At 36.8% G+C, this 11,170-nt stretch overlaps 1 long non-coding RNA gene across 1 annotated transcript in view; it reads left to right on the top strand.

Moving 5' to 3' along the window:
- The first annotated feature begins 9,937 nt into the window (after positions 1–9,937).
- The window catches only part of LOC132539294 (uncharacterized), a 57,495-nt gene continuing 56,262 nt past the window's right edge, over positions 9,938–11,170 (top strand). The window contains exon 1 of the long non-coding RNA XR_009550552.1: positions 9,938–10,098. This is a non-coding gene — a long non-coding RNA (uncharacterized LOC132539294). The remainder of the gene's footprint in view (positions 10,099–11,170) is intronic.

Below are 11,170 nucleotides of genomic sequence, written 5' to 3'. Positions count from 1 at the left end.
ACACAGAACTTTGGTGGTGGGAGTTGTGTGGAACTATACCCCTATTATTTTATAATCTTGTGAATCACTACTAAATTGCCAATACAAATAAAAATAAATAAATGCTAGTGAGTGAGACTAATATAGAAGTTACCATAAACCACACAAGGGCTATCACCATGACTTTTGTTCATAAAGCTTAACAAGAAGGAAATTCAGCCAGCCGCCAATTATTATTATTGTTGTTGTTGTTTTGGGCCACCATTTTTTTTTTTATATAAAAAGGAAACATTGACTAAACCACAGGATAAGAGGTATAAAACTCCACACAGTTCCCACCACCAGATCTCCTGTTGATGAGTGGGATCATCCCATACTCATCTTGATTTTTCTGACTTAGCTCACTTAACATAATTCCTTCTAGCTCCATCCAAGATAGGTCAGAGAAGGTGGGTTCATTGTTCTTAATAGCTGCATAGTATTCTATTGTGTATATATACCACAGCTTCCTCAGCCACTCATCTATCGTTGGGCACCTGGGTTGCTTCCAGGTTTTAGCTATTATGAATTGTGTTGCTATGAACATAGGGGTACAAATATCTTTTTGGTTGGGTATTATGGAGTCCTTGCGGTATATCCCTAGGAGAGGAATTACTGGGTCATATGGAAGGTTCATTTCTAGCCTTTTGAGAGTTCTCTAGACTGCTCTCCACAGAGATTGGACCAATTTACATTCTCACCAGCAGTGCAGAAGGGTTCCTCTGTCCCCACAGCCTCTCCTGCATTTGTTGCTGCTGTCCGTTTTGATGTATGCCATTCTCACAGAGGTGAGGTGGTATTTCAATGTTGTCTTAATTTGCGTTTCTCTGACAATCAGTGACCTGGAGCAATTTTTCATGTGTTTTTAGCCTTTTAGATCTCTTCTGTAGTGAATGTTCTGTTCACATCCTCTGCCCCTTTTTGGATGGGGTCATTTGCTTTTTTGTTGCTAAGTTTGCTGAGCTCTTTGTATATTTTTCTTATTAGTCTCTTGTCTGATGTATGGCATGTGAAGATCTTATTCCATTCTGTGAGGGGTCTCTTTGTTTGTGTGATAGTTTCTTTGGCTGTGCAGAAGCTTTTCAATTTGATGTAGTCCCATTGGCTTGTTTCTGCTTTAGTCTTCCTTGCAATTGGGTTTGTATCATCAGCAATGTCCTTGAAGTTTAGGTGGGAAAGTGTTCCACCCATGTTTTCCTCTAAGTATTTGATAGTTTCTGGTCTAACATCCAGGTCTTTGGTCTACTTGGAGTTGATTTTTGTTTCTGCTGAGATAAAGTGGTTCAGTTTTATTCTTCTGCATGTTTCAACCCAGTTTTCCCAGCACCATTTATTGAAGAGAGCTTCCTTTCACCATTTAATACTTTGGGCCCCCTTATCAAAGATTAGATGTCCATAGGTGTGGGGGTTTAGTTCTGCTCTTTCAATTCTGTTCCGCGGTCTGTGTGCCTATTTTTGTTCCAGTACCAGGCTGTTTTTTTTTTTTAACGATGATGACCTTATAATATAGTTTGAGATCTGGGAGTGTGATGTCTCCATTTCTATTTCTTTTTCTCAAGGTAATTTTGGCAATTCTGGGTGTTTTCTGGTTCCAGATAAATGACTGCAGTTTATGTTCTATTCTCTTAAAGAAGCTTGATGGAACTTTGATGGGTATTGCATTAAATTTGTATATGGCTCTGTGTAGAATATTCATTTTGATGATATTAATTCTTCCAATCCATGAGCATGGGATGTCCTTCCATTTCTTGGTATAATTTTCTATTTCCTTGAAAAGTGACTCATAGTTTTCATTATACAAATCTTTTACTTCTTTGGTTGGGTTTATTCCTAGGTATTTTATTGATTTTGCTGCAGCAGTGAATGGGAGTGATTTCTGGATATCTTCTTCTTCATATTTAGTGTTTGCATAAAGAAATTCTACTGACTTTTGTACATTGATTTTGTAGCCTGACACCTTGCTATATTGCCTAATAACTTCCAGTAGTTTTCTGCTGGATTCTTTAGGTTTTTCTATGTATACTATCATATCATCTGCAAATAGTGAGAGCTTGATTTCTTCCCTTCCAATCTATATTCCTTTAATTTCTTTCTCTTGCCTGATTGCTATGGCAAGAATTTCCAATACTACGTTGAAGAGTAATGGTGATAATGGACAGCCCTTTCTAGTCTCAGATCTGAGGGAGAATGCTTTCAGCTTCTGTCCATTGAGTATAATGTTGGCTGTAGGTTTGCTATATATGGACTCCACTATCTTGAGGAATTTCCCATCTATTCCCATTTTTTGTAGTGTTTTGAGCATGAATGGGTGTTGGATTTTGTCAAAGGTTTTTTTCTGCATCTATTGAGATAATCATGTGGTTTTTGGCTTTCCTTTTATTGATGTAGTGAACGACATTGATTGACTTATGTATGTTGAACCAGCCTTCCTGGGATAAATCCCACTTGGTTGTGATGAATAATATTTTTGATATACTTCTGTATCTGGTTGGCCAGGATCTTGTTTAATATTTTGGCATCTATGTTCATCAGAGATATTGGTCTGTAGTTTTCCTTTTTTGTTGTGTCCATATCTGCTTTTGGTATCAGGGTGATGTTGGCTTCATAGAAGGTGGAAGGGAGTGTTTCTGTGTCTTTGATCTTGTGGGACAGCTTTAGAAGTATAGGTATTAGCTGTTTCCTGAAGGTTTTGTAGAATTCATTTGTAATGCCATCTGGTCCAGGACTTTTGTTGTTGGGAAGATTCTTAGTAACTGTTTTGATTTCTTTGTCTGTGATTGGTGCATTTAGGTTTTGTAGTTCTTCTTGGTTCAGTTTTGGAAGAGTATATGATTCCAGGAATTCTTCCATTTCTTCCAGATTCTCTAGCTTGGTGACGTATAGTTCTTTGTAGAAGTCTGGCATGATTTTCTGGATTTCTGTGGTGTCAGTTGTGATATCTCCTCTATTGTTTACAAATCTATTTATTTGGGTCTTCTCCCTTTTTTTTAGTGAGTCTGGCTAGGGGTTTGTCAGTCTTCTTTAATTTTTCAAAGAATCAGCATTTGGCTTCATTGATCTTTTGTATAGTTCTCTTATTTTCGATGTTGTTTATTTCTGCTCTAATCTTAGTTATTTCTGTCCTTCTGGTTGCTTTAGGGTCCCTTTGTTTCTCTTCCTCTAAGTCTTTAAGGCATGCAGTAAGGTTATTTATTTGAGCTTTTTATTGTTCTTTAATATGTGATTGTATGGCTATGAGTTTCCCTCTTAGTACTCCTTTAGCTGTGTCCCAAATATTTTGATAACTTGTGTCTTCATTTTCATTTGTTTCCAGGAACATTTATATTTCTTGCTTGAGTGCCTCTCTGACCCAGCAGTCCTTAAACATATGTTGTTGAGTTTCCAAATTCTGTGACTTTTTAGTAATTTTAGTAGTTTTTTGTTGAATGTTAGCTTACTCCACTGTGGTCTGAGAAGATACTTGGGATAATTTCCATGCTCTTGAATTTGTTGATACTGTCTTTGTGGCCTAACATGTGGTCTGTCCTTGAGGATGTGCTGTGTGGATTTGAAAAGAATATGTATTCCGTTTTTTGGAGGTGAAGAACTCTGAAAATGTCCAGGAGGTCTAGTCTTTCCATCTCTTCATTTATTTCTCTTCTTTGTTGATTCTCTGCTTTATTGATCTGTCTAAGTGTGAGAGTGGAGTGTTAAAGTCTCTCGCTATTATTGTATTACTATTGATGTATTTTTGTAATTTTTTCAGTAGGTATTTTTAGATGGTCCCTCATTGGTTGCATAGATGTTAATATATATTAAGTCTTCTTGTTTGATTGATCCTCTAATCATTATGTAATGGCCTTGCCTATCTTTTATTACTTTATTAAATTTAAAGTCTATGGTGTCAGAGATGAGAATGGCTGTTCCTGCACTTTTTTTGTGGTCCATTAGCCTATATAACAGTTTTTCATCCTTTCACTTTAAGTCTGTATTTGTCTTGTTGGGTCAGGTGGGATTCCTGCAAGCAGCATATGGTTGGGTTGTGTTTTCTGATCCATCCTCCCACTCTGTGCCTTTTAATGGGTGAATTTAGTCCATTGACATTTATTGATATTATGGATTGAATGTATTATAGTGCCATTATTCAACAATTCTTTATTTTCTCTGATATATGGCAAGTATTTTAGTAATGTTCTTGTTTATAAAAGGTCTTTTAGTACCTCTTTTAGGACAGGCTTGGTGATGGTTGCCTCCTTTAACTTTTTTATGTCTGAAAAGGTTTTTATCCCTCCTTCTAGTTTGAATGAAAGTCTAGCAGGATCTATTATCCTTGGTTGAAACCCTTTTTCATTCAGGGTTTGATAGATATCTTGCCATTCTCTTCTGGCTTTTAGAGTTTGAGTGGAGAAGTCTGCTGATAGTCTTATGGGTTTTCCCCTGTATGTGACTTTTTGTTTTTCTCTTGTAGCCTTTAGGATCCTTTCTTTATCCTTATGTCTTTTCATTGTAACTATGATGTATCTTGGTGTATTCAGGTATGGGTTGATTCTGTTTGGGACTCAAAGAGCTTCTTGAATTTTCATGTCCTTTCTGTTATTTAGGTCTAGGAAGTTTTCTTGTATAATTTCCTCTAGAATGTTTACTTCCCCTTCCTCTCTTTCTTCCTCTGGTAGGCCAATTATACAAATGTTACTTCTTTTGAGATCATCCCATATGTCTCTGTTGTTGTTTTCAGTGTCTCTCAATCTCTTTTTGAGCTCTTTTACCTCTTTCTTAGTTTTCTCTAGCTCATCCTCTGTCTGGCTAATTCTGTTTTCTGCTTCTGTTAGTCTGCTTTCCCTTTCCTCAGCTTCTTTCTTCAGTTCAGTTATAGTACTAGCTTGTTCTGCTAATTGGCCTTTTAGCTCAGCTATTTCAGCTTTCATTTCTCTAATTACCTCAAAGTAGCTTGTGTTTTATTTGAGGGTCTCATCTGTTGTTTACTTAATCCTGATAACCCTTTCCTCCAAATTTGTCTTCATTTCTGTGATTATTAAGTTTATTATTGCTTGCATACTTTTCTTATCTATGATTACTGCTGACTGATTTGGAGTTTCTCCTGGGATCCTGTCCTGATTCATTGTGGTAGCAGTTTTATTTGCTCTTGATTTAACCATTTATTTTAATTATGTGGTTTTTATTTTTCTTTTCTGTTGTTCTTCAGTTGTTATGTTTTGAGTACAAACTGCACTATACTAAAGGCCTTTATGAAAAATGCAGTAACCAACCTTATATATTACAACAATAGTAACTAAAACAATGATTGATGCATTTCAACCAATACAAGTTAGCCAAACAACACCTCCAGTCTAAGAAAAAATAACAACCAAATAAAAGAAAAAGAGAAAAGAAAAAATGGAAAGCAAGAATAGACAATTATGCAAATCTACTGTCCACTCTAAATTCTAGGGATAGAAAGAGGAGAAAGGGAACTTGACACACACATACACACACACACACACACACACACACACACACACACACACACTCACAGTCCACTCCAAGTCAGATTTCTTCCCCAAAATAATTCACAAGTGAGTATCAGTGAATTCAGAAAGCAAAAGAAGGAGGAAGGAAGAAAAGAATAAAAAGAAAGAAATAAAAAAAAAAGGAAGAGCATTGAAAGGGAAGTGTTTATTTATTTATTTATTTTAACTAGCTAGGAGGAGGAAAAAAGGAGAGTGGAGGGAAGAGGTAGAGAGAAACAAGTTCCTCTCACAATGGATAGAACACCTAGTCACCTAGTTTCCAGTAATGGAAAAAACAACCACAGTTAATTTTGGTCAACCTGAAGAAGGTGGATGGAAAAGGAAAATTATATACATGTGTATATAATAATAGTAGTAATAAAATAAAATAGCGTAGAAAACCCCTAACAGTCAGTCTGCAGCTTGGACCACTCGATTGGCTGCTGGAAGCCTGAGCAAAGACAGCCAATTATAAGAAATATCCAAAAAAAAAAAAGAAAAGAAAAAAGAAAAAGAAAGAAAAGAAAATCCCTCCTGGTAGTCAGGGATGAGGCTCTGATTGGTCAAGTATTTTGTCACTCAAATAGAGCTCCAGCCACTTTAAAAAAAAAAAGAGAGAGAAGTTAAACAAAAAGGAAGAGGGTTGGAATGACACCACCTGGTGAGCCAGGTATCTTGGTAAAGAAAATAGCTCAGTGGGAAGCCTACTAGAAGTGGTTGTCCAGCCCCAGGGGGGCTCATTCTGGGGGTGATGAGCTCAGAAATAATCAAAAGATTTTCCTTTGTCCCTCTGGCCTTTGTCAGCCCAAGAATGAGTTATGGGACTATATTTTGGTGTCAATCTGACCAGCCCATGTTCACCCTCCTACAGATATCCCAATACCCTGTCCTATCCAGAGAATCCCAGGTAGCAGGCTACTGCTTCTTGGAGCTCATGGCAGCTGCAGCTCCAAAGTCACCATCTTGACTCCACCCCTACAGCTTCCTTGGATACCAATTTTTTGGAAGGCAGCTATGCTCACCACTATACCACCAATGCAATCACCAGTTTTTTGAAGAGAAAACACGTTGAAAATTCCAAATACTGGAAATGTTAATAGTTCTTAAACTGAAAGTATTAAACAACTCCCCTGATAGTAATCATAAATAAGGTGCAGAATAAGTCAAAAGAAAATGTCTCAATGATTTTACTTCTATATGTATTGATTATTATTTTTTATTGCCTTTAGGGTTATCACTGGGCTTCAGTGCCTGCATGACAAATCCACCACTCCTGGAGCCCATTTTTTCTTCTTTTTGTTTCATTTTTATTAGGTCAGCCAGAGATAAATGGAGAGAGGAGAGATAGAGAGGGAGACAGACAGACACCTGGAGTACTTGTTTCACTGTTTCTGAAGCTTCTCCCCTAAGGATGGGGAGTAGGGACTTGAACCTGGAACCTTGCACATAATATATGCAAATATTTATCTTAATTTTTTTTCCTTCAAAGTTATTGTTGGGGCTCATTATCTGCTCTATGAATCCACTGCTCCTGGCTGCAATTTTTCATTTATTGGATAGGATAGAGAGAAATTAATATGGGAGAGGAGGTAGAGAGGGAGAGAGACAGAGAGATACCTGCAGACCTGTTCACCACTTGTGGGATGACCCCCCTGCAGATGGGGAGCTGAGGGCTTGAACTGGGATCCTTGCATGGGTCCTTGCAATTCATTCCATGTGTGCTTAACTCAGTGTACCACCACCCGACCTCCCTTTTAAAAATTTCTTTTTTTAAAAAAAAAATATATATACATATATACATTATTAGATTTTATTCTCTCTCTGTGTCTATGTGTGTTTATGTTTCTCTCTAAAGTAAATACATTTAAAACATAAACCTTAAGCTTAACATGTTAGAGCAGAAAAAAATATACATAACTTTGCGTTTGTTTTGCATATTCTAGTGGGGGTAGCTTCGGTTTGAAGAGAAATAAACTTAGTTACTCTGATTCTTACAAACACTATGATTTATGCTTTTATGGTGAAAATAATCTATTTAAAAAAGAATATATTCAAAGGAGTTGTGTCCTCTTTTTCAAAATTTTACAGATAACTAACTATGTGTTGTGTAAAAGACAAAATAAGTGTAAGTCACATTCTAATCACAGCATGCTTGGTATTTTTGTCAACTTCTCTGGAAAATCTGTGTATTGCTTTTCTTTATTTAAAAAAATAACCATAAATCATAATCTTCCTCATTGTCCCTTGAAGTATGGTGCTGAAACATTTTAAAATTTCCTTACCAAATACAGTCAAACCATACTTATCTGAAGGTCTTAACTGGAAACTGCAACACTATAGTTAAATCTCTACATCTTTAAATCTTTAGCTGTTTGGAATCAGCTCTCTAAAAGTATCTTTCCAAGATCTCTTTTCTTTTCTTCTTGCCAAGTTTTAATGTTCATCTGTCTTTTGGCTTCCAGTGGATTTCCTCTGGGGCAATCTGGTTTCTTGTGATCCTTTGGCCTTGGGTGTGGAAGGGAAGAACATACAGTCCAGGGATTAGGACTGATGTAGACAAGCCCCAAGCTGGGGAGGACAGAAGGTCCAGAAGGGAAACACAGAGTGGCTCCACTGTTGTTTTCTAAGCTAATTGTATTACTAAATTTAAAAAAAGGAAGGAAGAAAGAAATTTATAGTTAGTTGGGATGTCTTTATTCTACCATTACTCTTGATTTGCTGTTTGGGTGTTAGAATTGAAATTCAAGAATATTTTATTTCACATGGTTTTGAAGAGATATCTTTGATGATTTTTTTCTGCTATACCTTAGTTTCATTTGACTATGTAAAAATTCTCTACAAATCAGCTCTTTGCTAATTTGGAAATGGGTGATATTATTTAAATAATAGATTATATCCATTCTGGGGTTAAAATAACATAATTTTTGATGTGTGGCAAGAAAATGACTTTTGTTGTTAAATTCCAAACATTATTCCTTGGACCCACCAGTGGTGTCTGCCATGTTCACCAGCTCAGCATCTAGCATAATCCAGTGTCTCAGACTATTACTTTCCTGGATTGTGTGACAGAGTACTACAATCTGGGTGGCTTCTGAATCACCTTGCTGGAGACTAGGTACCAAGATGAAGGTATTAACAGTGTGAGCTCCTATTGAAGGCTGTGAGGCAGACTCTCCCCAGGATTTCTTGTGCTTCTGTGGCAATATCTGGCCTTCCTTTGTATTTAGAGAATCACCCTTATCTCTGTCATTTGTACACTGATTCTTCTTGTGCTTATGCATATCCTCACATTACCCCTTTTTATAAGAATGTCAGTCATGTTGGATTAAAACTTGCCCTAATGACCTCATTTTAACTTGGTTATCTCTACAAAAATCCCATTTTAAAATTTGGTCATATTCCAAGTCACTTGGGACTAGTACTTCTTTTTTATTATTATTTTACTTATTTTTATCTTATTGGATAGGACTGAGAGAAATTGAGAGGAAAAAAAACCCACCTCTTTAGCAGATCTTATCCTCCTGGATTTACAGTCTCATGGAAGAGATGGTCGATAAGCTCATAACAACACAGACATTAAAAAAAAATCCAAGGTCTGGGGAGACAGTATAATGGTTTTGCAAAAGATTTTCATGCCTGAGGTTCTGAGGTTCCAAGGTCAGACCCCAGCACAACCATAAGCCAGAGCTGAACAGTGGTCTAGAGTTTCTCATGTGTCTTTCTCTCAGAATCTCTTTCTGCATCTCTCTCTCACTAAAATAAAACATTTAATTAAAAAAAAAATAAAGAAATTAAGAGGTGAAGGAAAGATAGAGAGGGAAAGAGACAGATACATGCAGACCTTCTTGACCACTCCTGAAGCTTCTCCTCCCCCTACAGATGGGAAGTAGGAGCTTGAACCCAGGTCCTTATGCACTGTACTGTGTGCACTCAACCAGGTGTGCCAGCACCTGGCCCCTGGGGTTAATACTTCAACATGAATTTTGGAGTACAGAATTCAGCATATGACATTCAAGAACCTGGATGCCATTTCTGGTACTTAATTCTCTCTAGCCCCCCCCATATCCAATCTACCAGAATATTCTCTAGTTCTATCTTTATTACATCTTGGGCCTAGTTATACAATTCTCTCTCTAGCCTAACAGAAGCATTCTTCCTCTTGGATGAGGACAATAGCTTCCTCACCAGTTCTCCTGCTTCTGCTCTCTTAATCTATTTTCCTTATACTAGCCAGAGATCTCCTAAAAGTACATATTTGATCTTATCTCTCCTCTTCTTACAACATGCAGTGGTTTCCCATTGCTTAAAGGTAAACTGGAAAGTTCTTCATGTGGCTTACATAATTTGGCTTCTGCCTTGTCTCTCTTCTAGTTTATTCTCCTAGTGCTCCGAGGGGGTAGTGGGAACTCCTTTCAGTTCCTTGATTGCATCACACTTGTGCCTCTAGGCTTTGAACATGCTGTTCTGAATCTGCATCCTCCTCAAACTCAACTTCCCCAGACTCTTAATCATCTTTATGAAATCAACTCTGTTGTTGAATGATTTCAGGATAGCTGGAGACTCTGGAGGAGGCTGAATGGTGGCCTTTAAAAAGGTGTGTTTGTAGCTTAATTTTTGGAACCTGTGAATATTACCTTATTTTTAAAAAGTTTTCACAGATAGAATTATTTTAAGGTTCATGAGTCTATCTCCAATGCCTAATCTAGAGTCTGTAGCATATCATGCATGTTAATGCTTAATATTAATAATATCAATAGTCATACCTTTTCTCAAGTGATAAATGGTGAATGGTAAGTGGTAGACCAGCTGGGTTTGGAAAGAAAAGACTGAAAAGAAAAAGCTATCCTGAAGGACAAGAAAATGAGAAAGAAAGAAAACTCAGGAATGGGGAGGGGAAGATTAGTCCCCAGGAGGCCTTGCTGGGAGTATTAAATAATATTGCAGGAATATAGATATTGGCTCTAAGATGTTCTAGAGCTGCCTGAATGAAAAATATGAGAAAAAAATGCTTGGATCACCCATACATTTGCTAATACACATATAAATAAGCTCTCACTGAGTTGTCTACCATGTGACAAACTTATATTACTAACTGTATCTTGAAAATAGCTACCTTATTCTCCGCCAATGTTTGCAAGTGTTTCATGATCACTTTCATGATTGCTAACACTAATGTATACATTTCACCAATGAGGAAATGTGAACAACTAAGAGTTTAAATGACTTGCCTCAGGTCACAAAACAGACTACTGGCTGCATAGTGATTAGAAGACCCAAGATTTTAAATTTTAAATGCAGTGCCTCTGGCTAGATAATATCTAGGACTTAATTTTTCTCTATTGTAATTTTAAAAAATAATTTTCTTTTAGGAGACATAAGACTAGGCTTGTAAGCAAATAGAAAGCTCAAAAGGTTTGCTCTTTTCTAAGAACGTCCCTTGTGGTATGAGGCTGAAAATGTTTAATGCTAATTGTCCATTTGATCATTTAAAAAATTCTACTGTCAGGTGATATACTTAGTATTGGAAAGGCATTTTCCTTTTCTTTCTTTCTTTCTTTCTCTCTTTTTTGAAAGGCATTTTCTAAAATTTGTGATTCCAGGTCCATACAAGAGTAATGATAACATAGCACTGTGGCTACTTTATAATAAACACCAGCCATTTGTAA

This window comes from Erinaceus europaeus, chromosome 7 (assembly GCF_950295315.1).
Source record: "Erinaceus europaeus chromosome 7, mEriEur2.1, whole genome shotgun sequence".
Classification (NCBI taxonomy): Eukaryota; Metazoa; Chordata; class Mammalia; order Eulipotyphla; family Erinaceidae; genus Erinaceus; species Erinaceus europaeus.
The sequence above is the reverse complement of the archived record's forward strand: the minus strand, read 5'-3'. Positions and strand labels throughout refer to the sequence as shown.